The sequence below is a fragment of the Carcharhinus amblyrhynchos genome, chromosome 19, assembly GCF_965287045.1.
Source record: "Carcharhinus amblyrhynchos chromosome 19, sCarAmb.v2.hapA, whole genome shotgun sequence".
Classification (NCBI taxonomy): Eukaryota; Metazoa; Chordata; class Chondrichthyes; order Carcharhiniformes; family Carcharhinidae; genus Carcharhinus; species Carcharhinus amblyrhynchos.
In genome coordinates, this window is record NC_137342.1 from 36,191,768 (window position 1) to 36,211,569 (window position 19,802).

General features: G+C 42.7%; 1 protein-coding gene across 1 annotated transcript in view; it reads right to left on the bottom strand.

Annotated features, from left to right (window-relative positions):
* Positions 1-19,802, bottom strand: part of snd1 (staphylococcal nuclease and tudor domain containing 1) — a 907,822-nt gene that overhangs the window by 566,438 nt on the left and 321,582 nt on the right. The gene's annotated exons all lie outside the window — the stretch shown is intronic.

A 19,802-nucleotide genomic window follows, 5' to 3' on the forward strand; every position in this document is an offset into this window, starting at 1 on the left:
TATTTTTCTGGTAAGCCTTCACTGAACTGCTTCCAATACATTTACACCCTTCCTAAAATAAGGTGACCAACATTGTACAGTCCTTCAAATGTGGTCTCACTAATGCCCTGTACAACGGAACATTAGTGCTCTACTTCTGTGTTCAATTCCCCTCATGATAAACGACAACATTCTGTTAGCTTTCCTAATTACTTGCTGCACTGGCACAGTAACTTTGGCAATTCATGGATCTCAGAGTTCTGCAATCTCTCCTCATTTAGATAATGTACCCTTTCATTCTTCCTGCCAAAATAGGCAATTTCTTAATTTATCACATTATATGCCATTGCCAGCTCTTTGCCATTCACTTAACCTATCTTTATCTTTTTGTAACCTCCTTAACTTGCTTTCCGATCTAACTTTGTGTCATCAGCAAATTTGGCAATCATCCCTTCAATCCCTTCCTTCCTGTCACTTATATCAATTGTAAACAATTGAGGTCCTAGTACTGATCCCTGTGGCATACCACTTGTTACATCTTGTCAACCTGAAAAACACCCATTTATGTCCACTGCTTCCTGTTACTTTTTGTTTAATTCATTCATGGAATATGATTTGCTGGCTGGACAGCCTTTATTGCCCTTGTCCAGAGAGCAGTTGAGAGTCAACCATATTCCTGTGACTCTGGAGTCACCTGTAGGCCAGATCAGGGAAGGTGACAAATTTCCTTCCCTAAAGGACATTAATGAACCAGATGGATTTTTCTGACAATGGTTTCACAGTCATCAGTAGATTCTTAATTCCAGATTTTTTAAAATTACTGAATTTAAATTCCACCAGAATATTTGCTAAATTTCTGGATTATAAACTAACAATAACAACAGTAGGCCATCACCTCCCTGGGCAATCTTCAATCCATGCCCATATATTACTCCCATATCATCAGTGTTTATTTTCCGCAACAACCTTTAATGTGGCATTTTATCAAATGCCTTCTAGAAATCCAAGTATAGTATATCCACCTACTCCCCTTTATCCACAGCACATATTGCTTTCTCAGAAAACTCCAATAAGTTGGTTAAACATGATTTTCCTTTCAAAAAAAATCAGTATCCTGCTATAACTTCTTTAATAGTTTAAAATATTCCCTGCAAAGATGTTTAAGTTTAATTATGTGTCACACGTAGACTTATATTAACACTGCAATGAAGTTAATGTGAGAATCCCCTAGTCGCCACATTTCCAATGCCTGTTCGGGTACAGAGGGAGAATTTAGCACGGCCAATGCACCTAACCAGCACGTCTTTCACACTGTGGAGGAAACCAAAGCATCTGGAGGAAACCCACAAAGATGTGAGGAGAACATGCAGACTCCACACAGTGATCCAAGCTGGGAATCAAACCTAGGTCCCTGAAGCTGTGAGGCAGCAGCGCTAACCAATGTGCCGTTGGAGGCTACAATGTTAACCTAACTGTCCTGTAGTTTCCTTTTTGAATAATGGAGTTACATTTGCTATCTTCAAATCTAATGGAACCATCTCTGAATCTTTGTGCTTTGGAAAATTAAAATTCTCCCTCAGCGTGCCTAAGCAGGTGCCACAGCATAGCGACTACAGAGTTTTCATAGTAACTTAATTGCTGTGTTAACGTAAGCCTAATTATGATCCTAATAAATCATAATATATGGGCAACATGGTAGCACAGTGGTTAGCCCTGCTGCTTCACAGCTCCAGGCACCTGGGTTCAATTTCTGGCTTGGGTCACTATCTGTTTGCACATTCTCCTCGTATCTGCATGGGTTTCCTCCAGGTGCTCCAGTTTCCTCCCATAGTCCAAAGATGTGTGGGTTAGGTTGATTGACCATGCTAAAATTGCCCTTTAGTGTCCTGAGATGTGTAGGTTAGAGGGATTAGTGGGTAAAATACATAGGGATATGGGGGTGGGGCCTGGGTGGGATTGTGGTCAGTGCAGACTTGATGGGTCAAATGGCTTCTTTCTGTACTGTAGGGGGTCTACAACTCTAAATAAATTTAAAACTTAAACTTAAAATGATACTTAATTTTAGACACTAGGATTTTTCTCATTGATTCATGCACTGTGGGCATTGATGGACGGCCCATCCATTACTGCCCTTGAACTGAGTGGTTTGTGAGGTTATTTCAGAGCTGTGGATCTGGAGTCACATGTAGGTCAGATGAGGTTTTAACAAGTGGCAATGATTTATTTCATCATTAGACTTTAGCTTCCAGATTACCATGGTGGGATTCAAACGCAGGTCCCAAGAGCATTTACTCCTGGTCATTAGATTATTAGTCCAGTGATAATACCACTACACCACTGCCTCCCCATGAAATTCATCAGGAATCGGGCTTGTCAGCCCACCGCTCCAACAATTTACTCAGCATCACTTCTCTGGTGACTGTAATTTTCCTGAGTTCCTCCCTCCCTCTTTTCCATTTCCTGGTTTATAGCTGTGTCTGGGGTGTTACTTTCATTCTCTTCAAAGAAGACCGATGCAAAATTCTCCACTTTCGCTTCCGAAGAACATAAGAAATAGGAGCAGGAGTAGGCCATCTATAGCCCTTCGAGCCTGCCCCGCCATTCAATAAGATCATGGCTGATCTGCAGTGGATCAGTTGCACTTTCCCACTTTCTCCCCATAACCCTTAATTCCCTTGTCTATCAGAAATCTATCTACCCATGACTTAAATATATTCAACGAGGTAGCCTCCACCACTTCAATGGGCAGAGAATTCCAGAGATTCACCACCCTTTGTGTGAAGAAGTTCCTCCTCAACTCCGTTCCAAATTGTCCCCCCCTTATTTTGAGGCTGTGCCATCTAGTTCTTGTAAGTCTCTATAAGATCCCCCTCAGCCTTCAAAGCTCCAATGAGTACAGGCCCAGTCTATTTAATCTCTCCTCATAAGCTAACCCCCTCATCTCCAGTATCAGCCTGGTGAACCTTCTCTGTACTCCCTCCAAGGCCAATATATCCTTATGCAAATAAGGGGGCCAAAACTGCACACAGTAATCCAATTGCAGCCTCACCAGTGCCTTGTACAGTTGCAGCAAGACCTCCCTGCTTCTATATTCCATCTCCCTCGCGATAAAGGCCAACATTCCATTCGCTTTCTTGATCACCTGCCGCACCTGCGGAATTGGTTTTTGCGATTCACGCACAAGGACCCCCAGGTCCCTCTGCACAGTAGCATGCTGCAGCTTTTCACCCTTTAAATAATATTCCTTCCTACTATTATTTCTACCAAAGTGGATAACCTCACATTTGCTCACATTATACTCCATCTGCCAGGTCCTTGCCCACTCACTCAGCCTATCCAGATCTCTCTGCAGACTTTCCGCGTCCTCCATGCAATTCGCTTTCCCACTCATCTCCGTGTCATCAGCAAATTTTGTTACCCTACACTCAGTCCCCTCCTCCAGATCGTCTATGTACATGGTAAACAGTTAAGGCCCCAGCACCGATCCCTGCTGCACTCCACTAGTCACCAACTGCCAACCAGAAAAGCATCCATTGATTCCAATTCCATTGATTTCAAACTAATGCTACTTCCTGTAGCATCAGTTTGCTAATTTTTCTATTTTAAATGCCTATAAAATTCTTACCATCTGTTTTTAGATTTCTGGCTCGCTTTCTCATATACTCTGATGTTTGCCTCCTTTTGTCATCTTTTCCTGTTTCTTATACTCCATCCAATTTTCTGACCTGCCACTTGTCTTTGCACAATGTGCATCTCCTTTAAGTTTTGTACCATCTTAAACATTTCTAGTTAACTATGGACGGTGGGTCCATCCCTTGGACATTTGCTCACTCACTGGAATGTATTTATTCTGTCCGTTCTGAAAAATCCCTGTGAATATTTGTATTGCATCTCTATTGACCTATTTGCCTGTACACTTTAGCCAACTCTGCTTTCATGCCCTTACAATTACCCTTATTTAAGTTTAAATCCACTCCTCTCTCCCTCAAGCAGATTGTAAAATTTGTGGTCACTGCTCCTCCAGGTCCCTTTATGAGATCATAAATTACTCCCACCTCATTGCATAATACCAGATCTATGATGTGGAGATGCCAGCGTTGGGCTAAGGTGGGCACAGCAAGAAGTCTCAAAACATAAGGTTAAAGTCCAACAGATTTATTCAGTATCACGAGTTTTCAGAGCGCTGCTCCTTCATCAGGTGAGTGGAGGGGTAGGTCTTGCAAACAAGGCATATATAGAGACAGATGCAACTGCAAGGCAATGGTTGGGATACCAGATCTAGTATAGCCTGTTCTCTGTTTGACTCCAGAACATGCTGTTCAAAGAAACTATCCCAGAAGTATGCTATGAAATCCTCATTCAGGCTACCTTTGGTCACGTGACTTTTCTAATCTATATGTAGATTAAAATCTCCCATGATTATCGCCAAGCCTTTCAGACAAACTCCAATTATTTTTTCCTTTATGCTCCACCCTACCATCTGGTTACTGTTAAGGGGTCTGTACACAAGTCCCACAAGGGATTTTTTGCCTTTACCAGTTTTTATCTCAATGCAAACTATTTCCCACCTCCTGGTTTCCTGAACTAAAGTTGTCTTTCTCAATTGTGTTGATACAATCATTAACAAACAGAACCACACCTAAATCTTTTCCTTGTGCCTTGTACCCTCCAATATTCAGATCTGAATCCATATCCTCTTGCAGCCATGTCTCTGTAATGGCTATCAAGTTGTATTGATTTACTTCTATGTGCACTTTCAGTTCATCTTTATTATTTTGAATGCTACATGCATCCAGATACAGAGCTTTTAGTTTTATCTTTTATTCTTTTCATAACCTTAAGACTCATCTGTTGATTTACTATCAGATTTATGCCCCCCAACACAATCATGGTCTACTGTTCATTTCCCCTAATAATAGCCTTCTCAGTAGCCTTGTCTCTGCTCTTTGATTTACTTTGTCTTCCCAAATTTGATCCCTTGCCCCACTATTCAGTTTGAAACCCCTGGATTTGATCCCAGATTCAAAAATGGAACAACAGAGTTTAAGAATTTCTAAGATGTTCCAAAGCACTTCAAAACTAGCAAATTATTTTTTGCAGTGCAGCTAATTATGTAGACAAATACAAGCACCCATTTTTAAAGCAGAGAAAGGACCCACAACAGCCAGTTGTTCTATTTCTGATGTTGCTCTCAGAACATTAGAACATCTCCAGTCATCTGCAAACACTGCCATAAGGCATGAACCCAAAACAATCTAACTCTGAGGCAACGGGGCTACCAGTGAGCTAAGTTGATGCTTAATTTAAAGAAAATGATTTGTTGGGTAAAAGCGTGGGTTGGGTCTGTACACAGCACAGATCTGCAGTGACGTTTCATTTCTATACACAATAACCTGAAATACTGTTCCGCTTCACTGTGGATCTAATCCTTGAATAGAAATTGAAAAATCAAACTCATTTTCAGTCTGCAGCCCTTCTATTCGGTTCTGCTAACTGAATCGCTTTGGCCATAAATTCTTGTTAAGTGAGTACCATTTTTCCCTCAATAACACATGAGCAACCATGTTCTAAACTCAATTACAAAGCCAACTTTGAATTCCGATGTGCTACTTTTGGGTTAATTTTTCTACAATGCAGTTAATTTTAAACAATGAAGTGATTTTTTTCCTTAGAAAACGTTAACTGATGAAACAGTAAATTAGAATATTGCTCTTTTTAAAACGTTGGCTTGGTTAGTTGCAACCTCCCGAGTAAGGTCCAGGCTTCAAACCCAACATAGAACTTGAGCACAATTATAAGCTTATATTGCACTGCCTAAATTTACTGTTTCTGCAACCTCCTCTAGACACTATAATCCTCCAAGACCTCTGTGCTCATGCCTCTTGCACAATCTTGATTTCAACCATCCCACCATTCGCAGCTGTCTAGGCTCCAGGCTCCTGAATTCCATGCCTAAGGCATGAGACATCGCTGTCTTTCTTACTTCTTTTAAGGAGCCCTTTATAACCTCTATCCTTAACCAAATTTTTAATTACATGTCTCAAGGGACACACTAACCACTGACCCTGGACATTCAATGGTGTTAACATCACTGAATTCCCCCATTGTCAACATCCTTGGGGTTACCATTGACCAGAAACTCAACTGAATTCACGACATAAATACAGTGGCTACCAGAGCAGGTCAGAGGCTAGGAATACTGCAGCGAGTAACTCATCTTCTGACTCCCCAAAGCCTATCCATCATTTACAAGGCACAAGTCTCATTGTTCTCCGGAGCATTGAACCTGGTGGCTGTGGCTGTGGTGAGTGACTGATTTAAAGTAAAAACCGCTTTTTTCCTGTACTTCCGGTTCTCGGGGCTTGTTAGAGTGTAGTTTACTTCCGTACCGGAAGTTAGGCCAGGGGATAGTCGTTAAGGGGGAGCGGGGGGTATAAATCGGATACTCACCCGGGGACCCACCTCATTGTTCTCCGGAGCATTGAACCTGGTGGCTGTGGCTGTGGTGAGTGACTGATTTAAAGTAAAAACCGCTTTTTTCCTGTACTTCCGGTTCTCGGGGCTTGTTAGAGTGTAGTTTACTTCCGTACCGGAAGTTAGGCCAGGGGATTGTCGTTAAGGGGGAGCCGGGGGTATAAAAATAGGGGTAGCAGCATAGAGCGGGCAGCGTCGGGAGCGGGCAGCGGAGTGCGTGGGAACAGAGTGAGAAGGGCTTAGGCTCGCTGGGCTTAGGCGAGAGCAGGCTTAGAAAAGGTGAGTGACAGATTTCTACCTTTGGGAGCTTACAGGAGGTTGGGACATGGCAGGGAATATAGGGAGGAATGTAAGTTGTGTCAGGTGCCACATGTGGGAGTTCATGGTGGTGTCACGTGTCCCCAAGGTCCACATCTGCAGTAAATGTTTGGAACTGCAGCGCTTGAGGGCCCGGGTCAGGCAACTCGAGGGGCGGCTGGAAGATGCGTTTCTAGTCGGGGAGAACGAGGAGATAATGGCTGGGAACCATGAGAAGGAGGAGGTCTCAAGGGCTGAAGAGAAGGGAGGATGGACGACTGTGAGGAGGGGAAAGAGGAAGAAGAAGAGCAGTCAGGGTCCCCCAGCCTCCCCAGAGACCCCCCAAGGTTCGTCGACAGGGGCACAGAAAGATAGGCAGGAGGGGGAGACTAACTTAGAGGGACAGAAGGGGGCCGGTAAGGTGATAGTGGTAGGGGACGGGAGGGTCAGAGGTATCGATAGGAGGTTCTGTGGACAGAGGCGTGACTCCAGGATGGTGGTCTGCCTCCCTGGAGCAGGGGTAAAGGACGTAACGGACAGGGTAGAAGGAATTTTGAAAGGGGAGGGGGCACAGGCTGAGGTCATAGTACATGTAGGGGAGGGGGACATAGGAAGGAGCAGTAGGGTAGAGGTACGTAGGCAATTTAGGGAGCTGGGGGCCAAACTAAAGAGTAGGACCTCCAGGGTGGCACTCTCTGGGTTGCTGCCCGGTACAAGCAGGGCAAAGAATGAAGAGATCATGCAGCTGAATGCATGGTTGAGGGATTGGTGTAGGGTAGAGGGCTTTACTTTTGTGGATCACTGGGAGGTGTTTAGGAGAGAAGGGCAATTGTACAGGAGGGGTGGGGAGAATTTGAACAGGAGGGGAACTAATGTCTTAGCGGGGAGGTTAGCTAGGGTGTTTACGAAGGGTTTAAACTAATATGGAGGGGGGGGTGGGGAGGTGGCTGGGAGAGAGTCGGGTGAAAGGAAAAGTATCAGGGAGAAGGAGGTTCCGAGGGACACTTGTGGGTTGAACTGTGTCTGTTTCAATGCTAGGAGTGTGGCAGGGAAAACGGATGAGCTTAGGGCCTTGATGTGTGTGAGGCAGTTAGATGTGGTGGCTGTAACAGAGACGTGGTTAAGGGAAGGGCAGGACTGGCAGCTGAATGTTCCTGGGTACAAGTGTTCTGGGTGTGACAGAAGAGGGTTGAAGAGAGGTGGAGGGGTGGCACTGTTGGTAAAGGAAAACATCACAGTAGTGCAGAGGGAGGACAATATGGAAGAGATAGGGATCGAGTCGCTGTGGGTGGAGTTGAGGAATAAAAAGGGAGAGATTACATTGCTAGGGGTGTACTATAGGCCACCCAACAGCCCGAGGTCAGTGGAGGAAGGTATTTGCAGGGGCATTTTGGATAGGTGCAGGAAGAATAGGGTGGTTGTAGTGGGTGACTTTAATCTTCCTGGAGTGAATTGGAGGGGGCCTAGAGCTGGGGGTACGGAGGGAGAGGAGTTTGTGAAATGTGTTTTGGAAGGGTCTCTAGAGCAGTATGTAACTAGTCCAACTAGGGGAGAGGCTATACTGGATTTAGTGTTGGGTAATGAGCCGGGGCAGGTGGGAGAGGTAGAGGTACGCGAACATGTGGCTAATAGTGACCACAAGTCCGTCTACTTTAGGATAAAAATGGAAAGGGACGGGTGCCGGCCGAACGGGAGTGTGCTGAACTGGGGAAAGGCGAGCTATAGCAGGATTAGGAGGGAGCTGCAGGACACTGATTGGGAAGGACTGTTAGCTGGCAAGTCCACGGTTGGCAAGTGGGAGGCTTTTAAAGGCAAAATGAAATGGTTGCAGGGGAGGTATGTTCCAGTTAAGAGGAAGGATGGGAAAGGTAGGATTAGAGAGCCGTGGATTACAGGGGGTATCGAAGACTTGGTCAGGAAGAAGAGGGAGGCGTATGTTAGGTCGAAACGACTGGGTACGGAGAGTGCGCTGGAGGAATAGAGAGAGTAGGAGGGAGCTAAAAAGGGGAATTAGAAGGGAGAAGAGAGGGCATGAAATGGCTTTGGCTGGTAGGATTAAGGAGAATCCAAAGGCATTTTATTCCTATATTAGGAGCAAGAGAGTAGTTAGAGGGAAAATTGGTCCTCTTAGGGACAAAAGCGGGGAGTTATGTATTGAGTCGGAGGGAATGGGGGAGCTCCTGAATGAATACTTTGCGTCGGTATTCACAAAGGAGAGGGGTTCGGAATCGTGCGGTCTGTTAGAGGGAGCTGAGGATCAGCTGCAGGAAATATCTATTACGAGGGAGGAAGTGCTAGGGCTTTTAGGTAGCGTAAGGACGGATAAAGCTCCGGGGCCTGATGGTATTTATCCCAGGCTGCTTAGGGAGGTGAAAGATGAAATTGCTGGGCCTCTGGTGCAAATCTTTGTCTCTTCTTTGGACACAGGTGAGGTCCCAGAAGACTGGAGGGTGGCAAATGTGGTACCGCTGTTCAAAAAAGGTAGTAGGGATAACCCTGGGAATTATAGGCCGGTGAGTTTGACATCGGTGGTAGGGAAATTAATGGAAAAAGTACTTAGGGGTAGGATGTATGAGCATTTGGAGCGTTGCGGTCTGATTGGGGATACACAACATGGCTTTGTTAGAGGGAGGTCTTGCCTTACAAATCTGGTGGAATTCTTTGAGGAGGTGACAAAAACGGTTGACGATGGGCAAGCCGTTGATGTCATCTATATGGATTTCAGTAAGGCGTTTGACAAAGTCCCTCATGGTAGGCTGGTAGAAAAGGTTAAGGCGCATGGGATACGGGGTCAGGTAGCTAGGTGGATTGAGAACTGGCTGGGCAATAGGAGACAGAGGGTAGTTGTGGAGGGGACTTTGTCCAGCTGGAGGCCAGTGACCAGTGGTGTGCCGCAGGGCTCAGTACTGGGACCTCTCCTCTTTGTAGTCTACATAAATGACTTGGAAGAGAGCGTAGGTGGTGTGATCAGCAAGTTTGCTGATGACACCAAGATGGCAGGGTTGGCGGGTACTGAAGTGGATTGTCAGGTGATACAACAGGATATAGATAGGTTGGTGCATTGGGCAGATAGGTGGCAGATGGAATTTAATCCTGACAAATGCGAGGTGATGCATTTTGGAAGGAATAATGTAGCGAGGAGCTATGTGATTAAAGGTAGACAAATTAGGAGTATAGAAACACAGAGGGACCTGGGAGTGCAGGTTCACAAATCCATGAAGGTTGTGACACAAGTGGAGAATGTTGTCAGGAAGGCTTATGGAATGCTAGCCTTTATAGGAAGAGGTATAGAGTTTAAAAGCTGCCGTCTAATGCTTCAGTTGTATAGAACGTTGGTTAGACCGCATTTGGAGTACTGCGTCCAGTTCTGGTCACCTTACTACCGGAAGGACGTGGAGGCTCTGGAAAGGGTGCAGAGGAGGTTTACCAGGATGTTGCCTGGCATGGAGGGGTTGGGTTACGAGGAAAGGTTGGAGAAACTGGGACTGTTCTCTTTGGAAAGACGGAGATTGAGGGGTGACATGATAGAGGTATATAAGATACTGAAGGGAATAGACAGGGTCAATAGTGAGAGACTGCTCCCTAGATTGGTTACGAATACAAGAGGACATGATTTAAGGGTGAGGGGGGAGAGGTATAATTTGGATATGAGAGGAAGGTTCTTTACGCAGAGAGTAGTGGGGGTATGGAACGCGCTACCGAGTGGGGTGGTGGAGGCGGGAACGTTGGACTCGTTTAAGGTTCAGTTAGATAGGCACATGAGTGAAACGAGGATGGAGGGTTATGGTAGGGGTTATCGAATAAGGGTTAGAACCTCGGGAGACACCGGAAAGGCAGGCTTGTGATTAACGTTTTTGTCTTTTCACTCCGCAGGTGGAGGTCCACCTCGTTGTCAAACGAGGGGCATGCACACGGTGGGTCGTGCGTGGGCTGCTCCTGGAGGTTCCAGGAGTGGCCTAGTACTTCGTGTCGGTGTGTGTGCTTGATCCTGGACCGGTAGACAGGCGCCGCAACAGCTCGGTGACTAGCACTGCTAGCTGTGCAGATACATGGATTTGGGCCTGTGTCTGTGGGAGTTTGTGCATTCTCCCTGTGGTTGCGTGGGTTTCCTCCCACACCCCAAAGATGTGCTGTTAGGCTGATTGGTTTTACCAAATTGACACTATTCTCCCCTGAATCTGGCTAAGTCAGGGGTTCTATTTGTAGATACGCAGGGTAGAATAGGTGTAGGGTGATGCGGCAGCGCAGACTTGTTGGGCCGAAGGGCCTGTTTCCCGTGCTGGGTTGTTCTTTGTTAAGTCAGGAGTGTGATGGAATACTGCCCACTTGCCTGGATGGGTGCAGCTCCAACAACACTCAAGAAGCTTGACACTATCTAGGACAATGCAGCCCACTTGATTGACACTACATCCAGTCCCTCCACCACCAATGTTCAGTAGCAGCAGTGTGTACTATCTCCAAGATGCATTGCAGCAACTCACCAAAGGTCCTTCGACAGCACCTTCCAAACCTATGATCAATTCTACCTTGAAGGACAAGGGCAGCAGATCCATGGAAACACCACCACCTGCAAGTTCCCCTCCAAGCCTCTCATCATCCTGACTTGGAAATATATCACTGTTCCTTCATAGTTGCTGGTTCAAAATCCTGGAATTCCCTCCCTAATGACATTGTGGGTCAACCCACAGAAGGTGGACTACAGCAATTCAAGAAAGCAGTTCACCACCACCTTCTCAAGGGCAACTAGAGATGGGAAATATGCGCCAGCCAGCGACACCCAATGTCCCATGAATGAATAAAATAACTCGTATGTGGCTCAGAGTCAAAGTTCTGCCAGAATTTGCTGGGTAACACTCCTGCAGAGGCAATGTTTTACTACAAAGACAATACTACAATTAACAATGTTTTACTACAAAGCAAAGGGACAGGCCCCTCAGACCACCAAGTCTGTGCCAACACACATGCCTCTCTATCTAACATTTTTGTGCCTCTACGTGGTCCATATCCCTCTATTCCCGCCTTACATTAAAGGTGCTGCTACTGTTGCTGTCGCAGAATTGTAGGAGATGCCATTTTTCAGATTTTACCTTGAATCAAGGCCCCACTTTCTTCTTAAGGATATGAAAGATCCAACAGGACTATTTGAAGATGAAGAGAATTCTTCTGATGCTTCAACCAACTCTTCTCTCAAAGAGCAAGAACAAAATATGTTTACTAGTTATTTATCGCAATATTTTTTGTGTGAATGCAAAATTGCTTGTGCATTTGCACACATCGGTGGATACACTTCAAAATGTAATTCATTAGCAGTAACCTTCAAAAGATGTGGATAGTGCTGTATAGATATAAATGTTTTTTAAGAAAGAACTTGTGGACATGAAATGATCAAATTTCCAACATCATGGTCAATGTAAAATCAAAAAGAAGTGAGATAGGGAAATAAAATGAGCATTTCTATCACTTTTCTAGGTGAGCAGTAAAGAACTTTTTTTTTTGCACAGAAAGGTAGGTGGCTGGAAAAACGTTGCCAGAAGTGGTGGTGCAGGTAGATCTTATAGGAGCATTTAAAGAGCTTTTCGATAAGCACACGAACATGCAAGGAGTAGAGCGATAGTGACCAAGGGGAGGCAGAAATTTGTTGTCAAGTTCAGCACAACATTGTGAGCCTAACGGCCTGTTCCTGGTGCTGTATTGTTCTATGTTCTAGTGTTCACCCAGGATTGAATTTTAAAGCTTAAACATTGAGATATGAAGATAAAGTTTGTTTATTAGTCACAAGTAGTCTTAGATTAGCACTGCAATGTAGTTACTGTGAAAATCCCCTGGTTGCCACAGTCTGGCGCCTGTTCGGGTACACTGAGGGAGAATTTAGCATGGCCAATGCACCTAACTGGGTACATTGGCCATGATCTGATCCTCTTTCTATGTTGAATAGCTTGAAATGCCACAGTTGCCTCAGCAAACTTGGACAAGCTGGGAGAAGAGTCAGACAAACATCAAGATTCCTGCTCCTGATCGTGAGCCAAAGTTTCATATTGGAACTTGTTAATCTACTGGGGCAGACAAGAAAAAGGACCAGCTTGGCCACAGTGCTTCCACACTCATATTGCACTAACAAATTGCCCAGGATTACACATGGAGAAACAGCGACTTGGATATGATACCAGAGGATTGCCAGTGCCCTTAGCAGCAGTCAGTAACCTAGTTTTGCGAGTGGGCAGTGTGGAGGGAATGAAGAAGAGGAGAATTATTATCTACACCCTTGAAAAAAATCAGTAAATCCAAGTTGTTTAGAACACGTGATGACAAAAATAATAATTCATAGAAATAGAGCTATAACCTCAAGTACCAGATGAGTCTAGAACAGAAGTAGCTGCATCAAAAAAAAATGCAGGTTTGTTAAGCAACATTTAAAAATAAAATGATACCGCTGCCTGATTGTTTATGATCCAAACCTGTCATTCTTTGTTACAAACTGCAAGCCTCCCACACCAACGTAAAAATTACCAAATGAAGCAAAGTTGCAATTACCCTTTATAGTCCACAACATCATTTTAATACTGTTTCTAAGACAATTCTATTCTACCTACCTATGCAGAGCTGTATTAAGTATTTCTTTTAAAAAAAAATGAAGATTATGAACAAGGAGACATAAAATAAATAATTACAACCATGACTAGTGAAGGCCCAGACCACCTGGGAGAAAAATCATTTATTTTCACTACATGCTTTAACAGTTTAAAGGATTAGTATCTCATTGGAGAGCTTACACCTACTTAAATTCCTGTTTATGCCACAAACTCTGTCCAGGAAATTTCACAGTCTGGCAAATAGTAAAAATTTCTATGCTCCAATTCATTCTCTCTTAACTCTTTCTTTGCTTTTTGGCACATTACGTAAAAACATTCTTTGCAAAACAGTCAACAATGTGTGACCTTTTACAGTAGGGGAAATCAATAATTAAAATGTCTGTGGAATCTGGAATTATTTTTAAGACTGTTTGAGAAAGACTTCTAAGAATTTTGCATTCATTGCAAAGAGATCAATTTCTAACAGCGATGATAGCATAATGGAAATGTCAATGAACTAGGCTCTGTGGACACAGATTCAAATTCCACCATGGCAGCTGATGAAATTTCAATTCCATTCAGAAAATATGGAATATAAAGTTAGTTTCAGTGGTAGTGACCATGAAATTATCATCGATTGTCATAAAAACTCATCTGATTCACCAATGCCCTTCAGGGAAAGGAAATCTGTTGCCCTTCCCAGGTCTGGCCAATATGTGACACCAGGCCCACAGCAATGTGGTTGACATTTAACTGCTCTCTGAAATGATCTTATCTGTCACTCAGTTCAAGGGTTATTAGGGATGGACAACAAATGCAAGCCTTGCCTCGATGCCCGCATCCCACAAAAGAAAACAAACACGAAATCTTCTTGAATAATCGGAAATTATGGTCCATATGACCTGGTATAACTTGAACTGGGAGCAGTGCTGACAGGAAGGGAGTGGAGTGTTTGGGAGTCACAAAGGACAGTTTCAGACTCAAAGAAGAGCTACAATCAGGAGAACCAGAGGGTGAGGGAGATCAGCTGACACAAAGTGAAATTGGACAGAGACATGAAGAACACAAAATTGAAATGAGGATAAGCCAGCAAAAAAGGCAGTTTTTTGTTCTGCAGCAGGAAAAAAAAAGAGAATTCCAAGAGTTCTTGGGATGTACAAATGAGCTAAAAGGTACTGAATCCTAAAAACAATTGCAAACAGTTCAAGCGTGTAGAAGAGTTTGTATCAGAGGACTAGATCGCGAACTAGATGTTATTGCTTGGTTGGTTGAAAAGGAACTATGCAAAATTACAACATTAAGACCGGCATGACCCAAATGAAAGTGGGTTGGTGCTAATCATATCTATGGATCTCAGATGAAATACACCTGGCAGTGAATACAATTTGAGGGCTGAATTGGATAGACTGAGAGATTCTATATTATTGGCCAGAGTCTGAAAAGGGACAAACACTACTTGAACTGCAGTAATCTGCAACTTGAAACTGGCTTGAACTGGTTAAAGGTACTCAGTTCTGTAAAAAAAGACAAAGGAAATGTTGTAAGGCATAAACCCTTATTTAATGAAGTAATCCTACTGAGGACCTTGGGCTGAAGCCAATGAGGAGAAAACACAAAATAAGTGAGGGAGTTTAACAATGAAGAGGCAGCCTATCTCAGAAGAGAAAAGGAACAGGTTAAAGAATGGAAATTCAGGACTGGCTGCAGTGAAATTCTGTAGATTAGTCACATAAAAGAGGAAGACTCAGAGTCAGAAGATGTGGAGACAACATCCAAAGGGAAGATGAACCCCTGGCCAGCATTAGCTCTCTTACTGAGTAATATCCGTCATATTCCATGATAGCACAGGAATTGTCATGGAAACCACTGGAGTGCATTTAGACTGCATAGTTTTGATACAAACTGCATACTTATGTTCAAAACAGATGCATGATTTATATGTACACTGTCTAATGATAATAAAGTGGATTACTAACAGAGATAGGACCGTTTCCCGTTTTCTTTGTACCGAGCTGATAATAGATGCCTATAAGATACAGGCAACATCATGTTGCGGAGCAGTCATGCAGGTGCTCAAGTTTCCATCAGACAACTACACGTACAATTTACCTTTTTGTTTGATTTATGCTTAATTTGTATTGGTCCTCATCTATGCTTAAGTAAAAATCATAAAAACTGAAATCTGATTGGTAATTTTCTCATTAAGGGTAGGTTAATAAATTTGGCTATTTTGGTTTAGGGTTCCCCACAACAGTTGAAACAAAGATGATAAATTGCTCCATGTCATGTCTAACTTGGCGAATGAAACAAGTGTTGTACTATTGTACAATATTGTACTATATATGGAGGTGGCAATGATCAACTTAATATAAAGTAGGTCCATTCAAATGTCTGATGGCAGCAGGGAAGAAGCTGTTCTTGAGTTGGTTGGTATGTGACCTCAGGCTTTTATATCTTTTTCCTGACAGAAGAAGATGGAAGAGAGTACGCCCAGGGTGTGTGGGTCCTTAATTATGCTGGTTGCTTTTCCGAGGCAGCAGGAAATGTAGACAGAGTCAATTGATGGAAGGCTGGTTTGCATGGTGGACAAGACTTCTTTCACGACCCTTTGTAGTTTTTTGCAGTCCTGGTTAGAGCAGCAGCCATGCCAAGCCATGATACAGCCAAAAACAATATTTTCTATAGTGCATCCGTGAAAGTTGGAGAGAGTCGTAGCAGACATGATAAAATTTCCTCAGCCTCCTGAAGAAGTAAAGGCATTGGTGGACTTTCTTAGCTATAGTGTCGGTGAGGAGGGACCTAAACAGGTACTTAGTGATCTGAACCACCTCGAAACTTGAATCTATCATTTCCACTTCATCCCCACAGATGTAGAGGGGCATGTCCTCTACTATGCTTCCTGAAGTACATGACTATCTCCTTTGTTTTGTTGACATTGAGGGAGACTGTCATCGTACCAGTTCACCAGATTCTCTATTTTTTTCCTGCGCTCCTCCACCTTTGATCAATTATACTGAAAGACCCCTCATTAAGGAGTTCTCAGGTAGATTCAGTTCCTGCTCCAATAGTCAATGAGGAGCATTACAAGCGTGTAAGGGGTAAATTTGATTTCTTAGAACAGGTAACTCTCCATAACATGTACCCAACTATGTGAATCAGAGAGCCAAGAGGATTATATCAATAACATAAAAACTAAGTATGGAGTTCTACCACAAACAGCTCTCTGTTTTAAGGTAAATCAATAATTTCAATTACCATTATGAGGGAGACATGAATCTTTCCAAGAACTCATTCAGCCTTGCCATTCTTCTAAAATATTAGTCCAATTGAACAACTGACAGCAAAGCAGTTTGAAATCATAAACATAGCAAAAAAAACCTATATTATATGATGCTTGGAAGGCACACGAATCATCAAAATCATGAGCTGCTAATGTAAGCTCTTAAAGAGACCTTTTTATAGAAACTCTCAACATTCTTGGTAAATCATGAAACAAGCATACAATGACAGGCTTATTGAGAGTTGACTGAAACAACCTCCACTAATTTACCAACTATCAGCAATTAACAAACAGGAAAAATTGTACAAATGAAAGCATTCTACTACGTTACAGATTCATTAGTTTGTTAACAGTGACATAGCAATGTCAGTATTATTCATGTCAAATCTAACTCTCTAAACAGCATGCGCAATGCTAAATGTTGCTTTTTAAAGGTATCAAATCATACATCTACACCCTGCATTTACATACTGCCACGCCATGCAGTAAGGCAAGGGTCAAGTGATTTGCTCCAAGTGGTATTCAAAAGATGGTTCTCTCTTCTGTTGTCTTCCCTCCCAAAATAGAAGCATAAATTCTGGTCAGCTTCAAAAGTATTTTCACCCAACACAAAGGTCTAGCTTTTGCTTCTCAATAAATAGTACAGGTGATGTCAAATTAATTTATATCAAAAAGATTGTCAGGTCCTCTTTCAAAATACGTTCACAAGGTTTTTCACCGCCAACAAGTTAAAAGTTTTGGTGCCAAATATCCCTCAGCATAACAGCCAAAATGAAGCAAGTATTGGATGACCCAATTAAAATTTTCACTCAGGCTTTGAGGTGACGGATGTGGAAAATCAACTTGTCATCGGGTCTGACTAACACAAGGGGAGTTAGTTACTCTCAGCATCTAAGTGATGCTCACGATCAGCTTGATCAAATAGATGCCAATGTACAAGGCAAAATATTGAAATTTTTATACATCTCAGCATTATCATTTGTCTGAAGAGAGAAATTTACCCAAAAATAAGTGAAATAAAAGATAATAAACGAGCCGTTAATTTCTCAATTTGGAAACTGGGTCAAGTCTGAATGGTTTGATATGACTACCAGTCATCAGGTGGCTTTAAATCCAGTTCTTCTGGAGAATCTGCTAGCTCTTCAACTCCACAAGGCTTTTAGCTCTGCATTTGTTTTTAAATGAATGTCATTTTATTCAACAGAAAACAATAAGTAACACACATGCTGGCAATTTTATTCATTTTCTTGAATTTCTGGCTTTTTTTCTCATCTGAGATAAACAGTCAGAATAGTCTGTTTACTTAAAAACTGATTTAGCTGGTTAAGGCAGAGAAGTAGCTCAAGCAAAAGACAAAAAGGATTTCTCAAGATTCAAACCCCAGCTTTATGCCGAGTCAGCTCATGTCAGCCAGAAAAGGGGCAAGCTTGCCATAATGGGTCCGGGTTCTTGCTCCATTACAATAATGGTTATCTGTGGGTTCATTTGGTGAGCAACATCTGGCATACCTATGCGATGGCAGTTGGTTAAGTAGTTACTTCAAAACTTTGGGGACATGGTAGTGTAGCAATAGTGTCATTGGAACTGGTAATCAAGAGGCCCAGGAAAATATCCTGGAGCCATGGGTTCGAATCCTGCCAGGGCAGCTGGTGGAATTTTAATTCAGTTAATAGATCTGGAATATAAAAGTCATCAATAATGGTAACCATGATCACTTATTTTTGATTGTCGTAAAAACCCATATGGTTCACTAATGCCCTGTTGGGAAGGGAATTGGCTGACCTTACCTGGACTGGCCTACAAATAGTTCCTGACCCACAGTAATGTGGTTAACAGCCCTCTGAAATAGTCTAAGCAAACCATTCAGTTGAAGGGTAATTAGAGATGGGCAATAAATGGAGGCCTTGCCAGTGATGGCCACATGAAAGAATGAAGGAAAAACAATTAAGGCAATATTTGGAAACTTGAGTGCATCAGGTATCACAATTTCTTATCCATCTTGTACAAGAGCCCTGGGTTGAGTAGACTTTACAAAACAAGGGAAGAGAAGGTCATGTACATTCATTCAGCTTTCTCATGAACTCCAAGATGACCTTTTTTTTTAAAAAAAGCAACAATGAACTTTGGGAGGAAGATTTCTAGAGCACATTTTAGGGTAATTTCAAAGTGATTGAAAATTGGAAGGATCAATTGAAATATAGAATTATTTTTCTGTGGAATCAAACTGTGTTAATTTCCTATTTGGCGGAAGCATTGATGTGTTTGATACCACTTATTATTCACAAGCTATTTTTTGTGCTATAAATAAAGACTCACTATACTTGAATGAAAAGATTTTAGAAAAGCTGTCAGGTAAATTAAAGGAATACATCAGCGTCCACTCGACAGACGAAGGTGATGATGACAGATTGAACCCTCCAGAGTTTCTGCACAGTCGAACTTCAAAGGACATGCCACCACACAAGCTTAGATTCAAGGAAGGTGGCATTTAAATGTTGCTATAAAATTTGAATCCTAAAAAAACTGTCAATGAATAAGATTGGTAGTTAGGAAACTGTATCTTTTCAATGAACAATACAGAAATTATAACAGAGGTTTCAAGAAAATAAAATGTTTACTGCTTGAAAAACACTGAGCCCATCAGGGGCAAGCAGACCTACATTTTCAACTTGGGAGAAAACTGCTCCCAATTAAATTTCCATGTTCAATAACAATAAGCAAATCTCAAGGCCAAACTTTTGTCGAAATCTGTATTTATGCTCCTCGGCCTCATCTGACCCATGTAATGCTTTATGCAGGTTTCCAGATTGAGGCATTTGATTCTGTTAAAGTCTCGCTGAGAGAATTACTAGAAATTTGACGACAAATGTTTTATGGGTCTCTGCTAATAATGGAGGGGTGGCATGTGGAGGGTGGAATGGATTGTTATGGTGATAGCACTGGAGGAAAGGAATGACACCGAAGGAGTTGGGGGTGGTGGGGGTGGTTTGGAGAGGATGGATTAGCTTGGGATAGCATGAAATAGGAATGGCAAAGTATCAGGAGAAAAGAAAAGATACGAAAATATTAACTCAACAGTACGTTACTGGGTCAGATTGAGTGCTGATGTCTAACCTTATGAATGCTAAATTCAAGGCATGGAATTTCAAACTATTTAAAGCTAAAATTTAGTACTGCCACACACAATGAACTCAGCAACTGCT